The following is a 13625-nucleotide window of genomic DNA, read 5'->3' on the forward strand; positions in this document are numbered from 1 at the left end:
GCAAAAAAACTTTTTCCTTCTCTTGCCTGATTGCCCTAGCCAGAACTTCCAACACTATGTTGAATAGGAGTGTGAGAGAGGGCATCCCTGTCTTGTGCCAGTTTTCAAAGGGAATTTTCCAGTTTTTGCCCATTCAGTATGATATTAGCTGTGGGTTTGTCGTAAATAGCTTTATTATTTTGAGGTACGTTCCATCAATACCGAATTTATTGAGCGTTTTTAGCATAAAGGGCTGTTGAATTTTGTCAAAAGCCTTTTCTGCATCTATTGAGATAATCATGTGGTTCTTGTCTTTGGTTCTGTTTATATGCTGGATTACGTTTATTGATTTGCGAATGTTGAACCAGCCTTGCATCCCAGGGATGAAGCCCACTTGATCATGGTGGATAAGCTTTTGATGTGCTGCTGAATTCGGTTTGCCAGTATTTTATTGAGAATTTTTGCATCGATGTTCATCAGGGATATTGGTCTAAAATTCTCTTTTTTTGTTGTGTCTCTGCCAGGCTTTGGTATCAGGATGATGTTGGCCTCATAAAATGAGTTAGGGAGGATTCCCTCTTTTTCTATTGATTGGAATAGTTTCAGAAGGAATGGTACCAGCTCCTCCTTGTACCTCTGGTAGAATTCAGCTGTGAATCCATCTGGTCCTGGACTTTTTTCGTGGGTAGGCTATTAATTGTTGCCTCAATTCAGAGCCTGTTATTGGTCTATTCAAGGATTCAACTTCTTCCTGGTTCAGTCTTGGGAGAGTGTAAGTGTCCAGGAAATTATCCATTTCTTCTAGATTTTCTAGTCGATTTGCGTAGAGGCATTATAGTATTCTCTGATGGTTGTTTGTATTTCTGTGGGGTCGGTGGTGATATCCCCTTTATCATTTTTTATTGCGTCTATTTGATTCCTCTCTCTTTTCTTCTTTATTAGTCTTGCTAGCGGTCTGTCAATTTTGTTGATCTTTTCAAAAAACCAACTCCTGGATTCATTGATTTTTTGGAGGGTTTTTTGTGACTCTATCTCCTTCAGTTCTGCTCTGATCTTAGTTATTTCTTGCCTTCTGCTAGCTTTTGAATGTGTTTGCTCTTGCCTCTCTAGTTCTTTTAATTGTGATGTTAAAGTGTCAATTTTAGATCTTTCCTGCTTTCTCTTGTGGGCATTTAGTGCTATAAATTCCCTCTACACACTGCTTTAAATGTGTCCCAGAGATTCTGGTATGTTGTATCTTTGTTCTCGTTGGTTTCAAAGAACATCTTTATTTCTGCTTTCATTTCGTTATGTACCCAGTAGTCATTCAGGAGCAGGTTATTCAGTTTCCATGTAGTTGAGCGGTTTTGATTGAGTTTCTTAGTCCTGAGTTCTAGTTTGATTGCACTGTGGTCTGAGAGACAGTTTGTTATAATTTCTGTTCTTGCCCTGTTTGCAGATGACATGATTGTATATTTAGAAAAACCCATCGTCTCAGCCCAAAATCTCCTTAAGCTGATAAGCAACTTCAGCAAAGTCTCAGGATACAAAATTAATGTGCAAAAATCACAAGCATTCTTATACACCAGTAACAGACAAGCAGAGAGCCAAGTCAGGAATGAACTTCCATTCACAATTGCTTCAAAGAGAATAAAATACCTAGGAATCCAGCTTACAAGGGATGTAAAGGACCTCTTCAAGGAGAACTACAAACCACTGCTCAGTGAAATCAAAGAGGACACAAACAAATGGAAGAACATACCATGCTCATGGATAGGAAGAATCAATATCGTGAAAATGGCCATACTGCCCAAGGTTATTTATAGATTCAATGCCATCCCCATCAAGCTACCAATGAGTTTCTTCACAGAATTGGAAAAAACTGCTTCAAAGTTCATATGGAACCAAAAAAGAGCCCGCATTGCCAAGACAATCCTAGGTCAAAAGGACAAAGCTGGAGGCGTCACGCTACCTGACTTCAAACTATACTACAAGGCTACAGTAACCAAAACAGCATGGTACTGGTACCACAACAGAGAAATAGACCAGTGGAACAGAACAGAGTCCTCAGAAATAATACCACACATCTACAGCCATCTGATCTTTGACAAACCTGACAAAAACAAGAAATGGGGAAAGGATTCCCTATTTAATAAATGGTGCTGGGAAAATTGGCTAGCCACAAGTAGAAAGCTGAAACTGGATCCTTTCCTTACCCCTTATACGAAAATTAATTCAAGATGGATTAGAGACTTAAATGTTAGACCTAATACCATAAAAACCCTAGAAGAAAATCTAGGTAGTACCATTCAGGACATAGGCATGGGCAAGGACTTCATGTCTAAAACACCAAAAGCAACGGCAGCAAAAGCCAAAATTGACAAATGGGATCTAATTAAACTAAAGAGCTTTTGCACAGCAAAAGAAACTACCATCAGAGTGAACAGGCAACCTACAGAATGGGAGAAAATTTTTGCAACCTACTCATCTGACAAAGGGCTAATATCCAGAATCTACAAAGAACTCAAACAAATATACAAGAAAAAAAACAAACAACCCCATCAAAAAGTGGGGAAAGGATATGAACAGACATTTCTCACAAGAAGACATCCATACAGCCAACAGACACATGAAAAAATGCTCGTCATCACTCGCCATCAGAGAAATGCAAATCAAAACCACAATGAGATACCATCTCACACCAGTTAGAATGGCAATCATAAGAAGTCAGGAAACAATAGATGTGGAGAGGATGTGGAGAAATAGGAACACTTTTACACTGTTGGTGGGATTGTAAACTAGTTCAACCATTATGGAAAACAGTATGGCGATTCCTCAAGGATCTAGAACTAGATGTACCATATGACCCAGCCATCCCACTACTGGGTATATACCCAAGGATTATAAATTACTCTACTACAAAGACACATGCACACGTATGTTATTGCGGCACTATTCACAATAGCAAAGACTTGGAATCAACCCAAATGTCCATCTGTGACAGACTGGATTAAGAAAATGTGGCACATATACACCATGGAATACTATGCAGCCATCAAAAAGGATGAGTTTGCGTCCTTTGTAGGGACATGGATGCAGCTGGAAACCATCATTCTTAGCAAACTATCACAAGAAGAGAAAACCAAACACCGCATGTTCTCACTCATAGGTGGGAACTGAACAATGAGATCACTTGGACTCGGGAAGGGGAACATCACACACTGGGGCCTATCATGGGGAGGGGGGAGGAGGGAGGGATTGCATTGGGGAGTTATACATGATATAAACGTTATGCACATGTACCCTAGAACTTAAAGTATAATAAAAAATAAAAAAAGAAAAAAAAAAAAAAAAAAAAAAAAAAAAAAAAAGATTAAAAATAGAGGAATTTAAGAATGAACCTTTGTGTTTCTAAAAATGTAAGAAGCACTGTTTTATGATTTTTGCACATGTTTGGGGAGTTGGGGAAAAAACACATCTGATCTCTCTTTGACTGCAAGCAAAAGTCAAGTTGGTCTAATTTAAAGAGACTTGCTCTTATCATACAATGTCATCTCTTATTTTCAGCAGAGATAGAAGAAATTGAGCGAGAAAATTGAAAAATCATTTTAATGCTCCCAAAAGAAATTGTAACATGAGCTGGAACATATGGGTAATTGTGAAGTAAAGTCAGCTATGGAGTCTAAAAAAAAAAAAAAAAAAAAAAAAAAAAAAAAAAAAAAACTTTTTCCATCCTTGCATTTTCAATCTACTTTTGTCTTTGGATGTAAAGTGAGTGTCTTGGAGACAGCATATCTTTGGTTCATATTTGTTTATTTATTGTGCCAATTTCAGACTTCTTATTAGATAGTTTAATTCATTTATATTTATGTAAGCAATTATGGAAATGGAAGAACTTATCTTTGTCATTTGCTTTCTTTTTTTTAATCATATAGGCTTCTTTCTTTCTTTCTTTCAATTCATGTTTGTTTTCTTTATGCTCTCTTTTTCTAAATTACTGTCTTCTTTTGTATTTAGTTGTTTTTTTCTAGTGAAATGTTTAAACTTTCTTCTCATTTACTTTTGTATATATTTTATAGCTTTTTGTGCTTAAAATGGGAGTTAAATTTAACATACCAAATTTATATACCAGCTCAACTTCAAAAATAAACATAGCTTTGCTTTTCTTAATAATTCTATATTCACCCCTTTGACTTACTGATTGTCCCATCTTCAAATTTGTTGAGTTATTCTTCTGCCAGCTCAAATCTGCCTTCCGACCTTTTTGTAGATCTTTCATTGTAGTTTCCATATTTTCAGTTCCAGAATTACTTTTTGGTTTATTTTTAAATTTTCCATCTCTTTCTTGATATTTCCATTTGTTCATACCTTGTTTTCCTGACTTTCTTCATAACATTCTTTAGTTTTTGAGCATTTTTAAGAGTGTTGCTTTAAAGTCTTGCTAGAAGTTCTTTATCAAAATCAGTTTTTATTGATGTATTTATTTCTTTTGGATAGACCAGCCTTTTCTATTTCTTTGTGTGTCTTATAAATTTTTGTAAAAAACTGAGCATTTAAATCTAACAACTTGGTGATGGTAACTCTGAAAATTAGCTTGTCCATCTTTCCCAGGGATTACTGATTTTTGTTTGTTTGCTTTGTCTTTTTCATTATTGTAGGCTGCCTTTATGCTGAAGAGTAGCCTGAGGTATAAACCTCAGGTCTTCTCTTGTCTTCCCGGAGTCTGCACTAGTCCTTGGGCATGTGAGGTCTTTCTTATTTTCTTCACATATGTAGTTAATTCTGAATGTTCTCATATTTACTGTCTGGCTCCCAAAAGGGACAGAGATAAACATTAATGGAGAATAGGGAGAAACACTAGCTCTTTAAATCCTCTGGAAGTTATTTCAGGCAGAGGTGCAGAGGCTTGCAACAAAGGGGTAGAGTGCAACAAAAATGGCCATCAGACTTTTTGTCTACACTTCTGAGATTGGAAAGAGCAATATGGAATCTGCACACCTGTCTCTAATATTTTGAGAACAGCATGCTTTTAGTATATCCTGGCTTATGTAAGCTACATATGAGCTTCTCATGGAACACAGTTATGGCTGCCTGTCATGGTGCTGAAGATGAGGGACGGTTAGTTACTCTTGTACTAAAACCTAAACTTGAGCAAAAATAATTGTAATTTACCATCCAAGACTATTCCCAGAAGTTTCAAACCTGTACAAGACTCAGATAGATTGGGCCACTGCAGTTGTCTAGGTGGGGAGACAGATTTCTGTGCTTCCAACTCTGTTATCTTTCTTGAATCTTCCAATTCTACTCTTGAGCTAAAATGTAAACTAAATAATGAACATTTTTATATATAATTACACTATTCATTAGTTTGATGATGTCCCATTATCTTTTTTAAATTAAATGCTTAGATTTTAAACTTTTTGTTATATCATCAATCATTTTTGAAAAAACATTAAGTAACACATACCATATAAGAACAGCTGTGAGGCCAAGAATAATTTCGACTGAAGTTGTACTGTAATTGAAGTTCAATTATTCCACCAAGTTGGAAAGGCCATGTAAATCGTTACTTAATTTCAAGGTAGAAAAAATAATTTATTCACAAGTTATTTTTTGGTTTCATTAATTATGCTCAGTTTCAGTATACTGAGGTAGGTTCCTCCTACTCTTGAATTTACCTTTTGACCAGTATATCTAATGCTATACAAAAACATTTTGAATCAGATTAATGTTTATATAATCATAGAGCTAGTCTCAAACTTATATGGATAAACTCAAAATAATCACTGGAAAGTTATTAATCAATTATCATTAACTTAGAACTTATTAAAATCAGCTTTTTCACTATCAAGTGGAAATGTTACCATTCTTCATTATGTTTCTCTGCACTCAATCCATTAATGTCATCTTGTTGGATTCTAAAACAAAGGTGTAAATATTATCTCAAAATTACCATTGCTAAATATTCATAAAAGAAATAGAAAGGAAAGATATGGATGTTCTTAACTCATCATACATTTGAGTTAGCTTCTCTAATTTAAGAATTCGACAAATTATCTAAGAAAATTTTATTGAGAAAATGAAAATTATAGACCAAAATAATGTTTCTATGACATGATGGTAAAAAAAAAGAAATGGATTCTGCATAAATAGTATAACAGGATCATATTGGAGGTTATGGAGTGTATATGGAGACTGAAGGGGGATATGAAAGGTGATTTTTTGCTTGAATCAACATATAAAATAAGAGTTTTCAAAAAAATCCATTTGGTTGTAAAATATTCTGAAAAAAGGAAAGTTTTAGATTAATATTTATCATTAGATGTCAGACTTGGTATGAAAGCTCGAAGCCATCTTTATTGTATTTTTATTTGCTACAAAACTCAAGTCATAATGCTTTGCAAATAAAATTCTAAAAAGCAAAAGCTAGCCGGGCGAGGTGGCGGGCGTCTGTAGTCCCAGCTACTCAGGGGGCTGAGGCAGGAGAATGGCGTAAACCCGGGAGGCGGAGCGTGCAGTGAGCTGAGATCCGGCCACTGCACTCCAGCCCGGGCGACAGAGCGAGACTCCGTCTCAAAAAAAAAAAAAAAAAGTTTAAGGCCAAGAGCATTATCACAAGCACAGTTTTCATATTATAATATAGTACAAAGTACGTGAATTTGGGGGTTAAAAATAACTTGGTAGTTATAAGTATAAAATTAAAATACATGGATTTTATTTCTAAGTTGTTCATCTTCTAGAACTAAAAATATGTGTCCCAAGGCATTACATATAATAAGTAAAATATCAAAATTAACATTTTCATGGTGACATTTAAAATAAATACTAAAATATATGATTGCAAGATAGGCTAAATTATTTCAAATATCAAGAGAAATGTTAACACTTTTTTATGGAAAGATGTGTTTATATTTAAACTTTTCAAAATTTCCTGCTGCACATATATAAACTATTTGAAAAAAATAAGCAAATCAATTAAAAATTTCTTATGTTTTTAAGATTTATTTTTTTCAGGCATACAACATACATAAGAGGCAATACAGCAGAAAGAAAAGAAAAATTGAAAATTTACAACTAATAATTTGTTTGGTGATAACTGAAATTTCACCAATTTTCTTTCTAATCCTTTTTTCACTTTTTTGATACTTTAAAAATAAATTTTACCTTATTTTAAAAGCCTAATGTTTTAATTTTGATGGAATTTTTGTAAAACTATTATGTGTTGAGCAGTTCAGCTATATATATTTACAACACCTGACATGTTTTAAAATATACATTGTTTTCATTGTCTTTCCATTACTTGGTTACTGTAAGAATGTGTGTGTGCATGTGTGTGTATGTGTGTGGACCTTGAGTAATTAAAAACACATTTTCCTAACACTAGAATATTTTATTCCATAAACATTTTATTTTTGTTTCATTGTTTTTTTCAAGAAAAGTATTTCATCAGCAATAAAGATAGTATTTATTTCATTAAGACTGTTTATAAAAAGGCTTACTATATGGACAGTTTCTATTTCACTGAGATTGCAAAAGCCTGTTGATATTAATTTCAGTGCCAGATTGATAATACATGCTATGTGTGTACAGGAATTAGGTTTGACAATCTTTTTTTAAAAAAAAAAATAACACGTGGTACCAAGGTTGTGGTAGAACTCTAGTTAGGATACAACTTCCTGATCAGAGGCTACAGACATTAACCAAAGAAAACTTTTGACCTTTTTAGTGCAAAATATGGTCTTGTTTATTTTTTTAAAAGTACTAAACATTTTTATAGTTATTACCAGTTACTTGTTAAGTGTATATATGAATAAGGGTTCTATAAGAGCAGGTTTCTTTCTTTTTTTTCTATAATATCTTATGGTTTTACTTCTTTGAATAATTTTTTGGTTGATGAGAAAACATGAGCTCATGTCTCAGTTTAAGAAGGTCTTGAACATCTGGCTCTTGATAGAGGAGAAACTTTCATTCTGCTGGTCTTGAACTTTCTTCATTGAGAATCACTTTGCCTTTTTCTGTTCTGTACTGTTAGCAACCTCTATCATGTTAAAAGAATTTCACAATTGCTCCAATCTGGTTTATTAAGGTTCCTCTTTGTGTTTGGTATCAAAGCTTGTCTATCAAAGAAGTTTGTGTGTGTGTGTGATTTTTTAATTTTTTTTTTTATTTCCATGGGTTATTGGGGAACAGGTGGTGCTTGGTTACATGAGTAAGTTCTTTAGTGGTGATTTGTGAGATTTTGGTGCACCCATCACCCAAGCAGTATACATATCACACAGTTTGTAGTCTTTTGTCCCTCAATCCCTTCCCACCCTTTCTCACTGAGTCCCCAGAATCCATTGTGTTATTCTTATACATTTGCATCCTCACAGCTCAACTCCCACTTATGAGTGAGAACGTGCAATGTTTGGTTTTCCATTCCTGAGTTACTTCTCTTCACTGCAAATGTCGTTAATGGATTTCTTTTTATGGCTGAGTAGTATTCCATCATATGTGTGTGTGTATATATCACAGTTTCTTTGTCAACTCATTGACTGATGGGCATTTGGCTTGGTTTGACATTTTTGCAATTGTGAATTGTGCTGCTATAAACAAGCAAGTGCAAGTATCTTTTTCATATAATGACTTATTTTCCTCTAGGTAGATACCCAGTAGTTGGGTTGCTGAATCAAATGTTAGTTTTACTTTTAGTTCTCTAAGGAATCTCCACACTGGTTTTCATAGTGATTGTACTAGTTTACATTCCCATGATCAGTGTAAAAATGTCCCCTGTTCACCGCATCAGTGTCAACATCTGTTATTTTTTTGATTTTTTGATTATGGCCGTTTTTGCAGGAGTAAGGTGGTATCTCATTGTGGTTTTGATTTGCATTTCCCTAATCATGAGTGATGCTGAGTATTTACATATTTTGTCCTGCATTCCCAGGTTTTGAAAAGGATCCTGTCTGCTTATCAAACACTGTCTTAATAATACCTCCCTCTCAGAGCAAAAAGTAATTTCGAGAATAGAAAAAAGTAAAAAGGGGAAATTTTAAAAGTAGCCTTGCAAAGGAAACATCAGATTGGACAATTAAGATCCAATATTCCAATCAGCAACATCAAGGAACATGAAATAAATATTTAATAATTTTATCAATTATTCAAAATTAAATATTAAAATTCCAAAAAGCAAACTTTCCTAACATAAAGGAATGCATATTGATCAAGGCCTATTTATTACCACATTTATATCAAAGTGTCTTTCAGTTGAATTTTTGATCAGTTTTTATTATTTATTTTATTATTTTGGTCACTTTTGATCTATTTTTACTATTTTGATCACTTTTTGTTTATTAAAAAGGGATGATGCAACCTTTTCTCTTTTTCAGTTGACACACACACAGAGTTACATACAAATGTATTAGTAGATAAACCATAAGCTTAATTGATATCTTTTTGATAGTTGGCAAATAGAAAATTTACTCATCAGTCTAATCTATATTTTTCATCTTTTTCTGCAGTATAAATAAACTTTAAATGTAATTCTATATGTCAGGGTAAATATTCTACATTTTCCAGTTTGGGTTTAGTTACATTCGTTAATTACATTGTAACGGAATTTTAGTTTAGGTATTCTACCTTCTTCCAAGAATTCCACATACTTTTTAGTAAATTGTCTATATTATTCTTTGGAATTCCCTGAGAAACCTATTTTTGTTTGAAAAAATAATCTAATTAGTGCCTCTCTTAAAAGAAAAACTTCAGACAAGTTAGGTTTAGCAGAGTTTATTTGAGCAAGGAAAAATTCATGAATCAGGCAGCACTCTGAACAGGATAAGATCATAGATTTCCACTCAGCAGTGTGGGCAGGAAGTATTTATAAACAGAAAAAAGAAAAGTGACTTACAGAATTATCTTGATTGGTTGCAGCTTGACATTTGCCTTATTTCAGTATGATCTGATCAGTTGGCGGCCTGTGGTTGTCTGAAGCTTAGCTGCTGTGACTGGTTAAAGCAACTACTTGTTAAAATAATAAATGCTTAAGTTACAGTTTCTTGATATACTAACTTGGGTTGCGATTTGCTACACACGGACTCAAGATATAGAAGAAGCTTTAGGCCAGATCCAATTTAACACCTCTCATCCTGTATCCAAAGTGATTGGGTAAAAGGTGGTGTTAAGTTTATTTTGTTGAAGGAGACATCAGGAGAAACTGACTGTGGCTCCCAGGAAAGAATCTTGATTAATATTCTAAGGCCCATGTCAAGTTATGAGGAACAATGAATGCCACCACAATAGACTGTTGGCAGTCATCCTCCACCATAAAGAAAGCCAGCCTTAAGATGAACATATTCTACAAGACAAATAGGCTAATTTTAAAAGTGTGTCTTTTTCTGGCATTGTTAAATATGGATCAGTGTTGTCATAAAGATGACCCAGGATATAGACTTTTCAGTTAGTTAGCCAATATATGACTATTTTTATAGTCTATACAAATTGAATTTTCCTTTACTGACATCTAAATAATTCCCATTTGCCGCTAAAAGCCAACTTTTTTTCTAATTTTTTTTACATAATGACACACAATTAAGGTAATGTATGTGTATGATAAACTTTATAATTGAGTAGGCTGCTCATAGGTAGAGATAAATATATTACAATTTTCTTTTCATTTCTATAGAGGCTAGGTTTATGCATAAAAAATCATCATAATTTTGTTTGACTTCTCCTGCTTAGTCCACTAATTTAATGGATATGCTAGTAATAACATATTTCAAACAAAGGAAATAAAATACAGACTCTCCTTGATTTAAGATGAGATTACATCCTAGTAAACTCATTATAAGATGAAACTAATGTAAGTTGAAATTGCATTTGATGCACCTAAGCTACCAAATATCATATATTAGCCTAGTCTAACTTAAATGTACTCAGAACACTTATATTAGCTAGTCTATAATTGGACAAAATCAAATAACATAAAGCCCATTTATAATAAAGTACTGAATATCTCATGGAATTTATTGAACACTGTACTGAAAGTTAAAAAACAATGGTTGTATGAGTACTAAAAGTAGACTTTCTACTGAATGCATTTCACTTTTACACCATCATAAATTGAAAAACCATAATGTAAGTCAAACCATAATGTAAGTGACTGTACTATATTTCATATTCTAGATTCTATTAAAAATTATTTCATAGAAGCTTTAAAGAAGTTAAAATTAATTGAAGATAGCATTTAGTTACAACTGACTTATTGAGCATTACAAGAAAAAATAAAGTCTCAACTTTCTTCACTGAGGAAGTGATTATTTTGTATCACATTAGTCCATAAGCAGTTTTGCATCATCATATTATATTAACATGTTGTCTTCTAAAGCCAATACTTGCAGTCTTGAATTTTGTTTGCCTTTGAGATTGTTAGCACAATTGTAATATATATTTAAAAGTATTGTATTCATGTACATTGCTCTTTACATTTGGTTACATTTATATAATTCCCCCACCTCCACAGTTTACTGTATATCCTTGCATGTTTCTGGTGATTATTTGGAAGCATGAACAAGTCACATCCATCTGGCCTATACTTCAAAAACTCATAATCAAAGAAATATTGGGCTAAAATAATTTATATCCTCTAACTGGCAGTTGTAAAGTTTCCGATGATGTTTCTCTAACAGGTATCTTGATTGTAGATACATTAAAACATCTGAGTGTAACAGAGAAAATGGTGATGTAATATTTTAGCATCAGAATGTAGTACTCTAATTATTTATACCATTTAGTAGTTACAGAAGCAAGCATTGCTCTTTCAGCATCATGCTGTACCTTCCTAATTTAGGAATCAGATAATTCAAATATTATTTGTTATATCAATAACATAAAATCCACTAAAGAAAGGCTAGAAGGATTATGGAGCTACAAACAAAGCTACTCTTACAAATACATTTATTTTCATGTAAATTAACACTTATACCTATAAATGGTATCCTAATATTCTTTTAGCTATACTTCATCTTATTAAAATTGTGAAGACACAAAATATTTTTATCTTCTGTTCATTAAAAGAACTAAATGCCTAGAAATTATCTTGCTTCATTTCCAGGTATTTCACCCATAAACTCTGAAATGTCTAAACTATATACAAATACTAATATAAACAACACTTTTAAATAAACTACTGTAAGGAGTATGTAATATGATTGACAAATAATATAGGTAAATAATATGCCTCACTCTAAGTAAATATAGCAAAAGTGCTTTTAAAATTATTTATGTAATGCTATTTGAGCAGTTTTGAATACACATGCTTTCTTAAGGATTTTTTAGAACATAAAATTTGGATATAAATTGTATATTAAATGTCATATTTAAAATTCATTCAAAAATTGGTTGGCAGTGTCTTTTTATTTTTTTTCAGTTGAAAAACCCATTGATTTTAGAATCTAACCACCTGCTACAGCAGATGAGTGCCTCTTCCTCTTTAAAAGGAGAATGCCTCAATCTGTGCTTTGGATCTCTTTGAACTATTTTCTATCCCACTGCTTATTATCTATTCTTTCTCTTCAATATGCAATCAGGTTCTCTCAATTTGATTCTTCTCATTTTTAAGAGCATCTTCTCTGTTCTCTTTATTTCAAAAATCAATAACAGTAGCAGCAGCAACAAAACTTCTGAATCCTATTTCTTCCTGTTGTCAACCTGTACTAAGATCTCCTTCGTGACTAACACTCTCAAAACATGTGCCCATTCTTACTGCTTTTATTTTGTCACCAACATGTCTGGCAATTGATTGCAACTGGCTTCTGTCTCAATTAATAACTTAAGCAGCTACCACTACTAAACAAAGCCATAGCCTCTGTGTTAGTAAGTCCAAATCTCATTTTACACAGAGTGTTAATACCCCCTCCCCCCACGATTCATTTATTTCTATTTACTTTTACTTGTTTTTTTTTTTTTTTTTTTTACAATATTCTCATCACTTTTTTCTACCTCACTGTCCACCCATTCAGTCTCCTGTGCAAATGCAGTTTCAATAATAAAACCACAGTAAATTGAGTTCCTCCAGACCTAGAAAACCTTCTCTTTCCAATTTATACTCTCTTCCTGGATCATCTTCTCCAAATCTTAGATTTTGAAATTTACTTTATTGAAATAAAACTCACAAATCTATCACCATTTTAGTTATCTCCTCAGAGCTCATGATGGAATATGCTGTTTGGCATCTCTGTTTGTCTAAAAACACTTCACAAATAACATTCTAAAGGATAAAAAAGACTTACACTCAAAAGACATGAGAAACTATTCTGTTATACAGGACAGAAATTTACTTTTGTCTTTCTTCACCCCATCAAACTTCAGCTCAACATCGAACTCTATCAAACTGAACTGTATTAGATCTATTAAATATTCACATTTATCTTCCCAATGCAAACACATTCTCTCCTGTCTCCCTCTTATATAGATACACACACACACAAACTAGTCCAAGATATTTTCATATGTCTTCTAGAATATTAGTTATTCTTCTGAACCTCCTTTTTCTGCTTCCAGTCAATTCTCCATTTCTGCATTCAGAATTCTGAAGCTCAAATGTTACCTGAAAAATAAGCCCTTCATTAAAACGTTTAAATGGCTCTTCAATGCCCTCAGACACTAAAAAAAAGTCTTTAACATTTGTCCCA

General features: G+C 33.2%; 1 pseudogene; it reads left to right on the plus strand.

The window, feature by feature from the left end:
* Positions 1–13625, plus strand: part of LOC117084938 — a 152795-nt pseudogene that overhangs the window by 12548 nt on the left and 126622 nt on the right.

This window comes from Trachypithecus francoisi, unplaced genomic scaffold (genome assembly GCF_009764315.1).
Source record: "Trachypithecus francoisi isolate TF-2019V2 unplaced genomic scaffold, Tfra_2.0 Lachesis_group1, whole genome shotgun sequence".
Taxonomy (NCBI): domain Eukaryota; kingdom Metazoa; phylum Chordata; class Mammalia; order Primates; family Cercopithecidae; genus Trachypithecus; species Trachypithecus francoisi.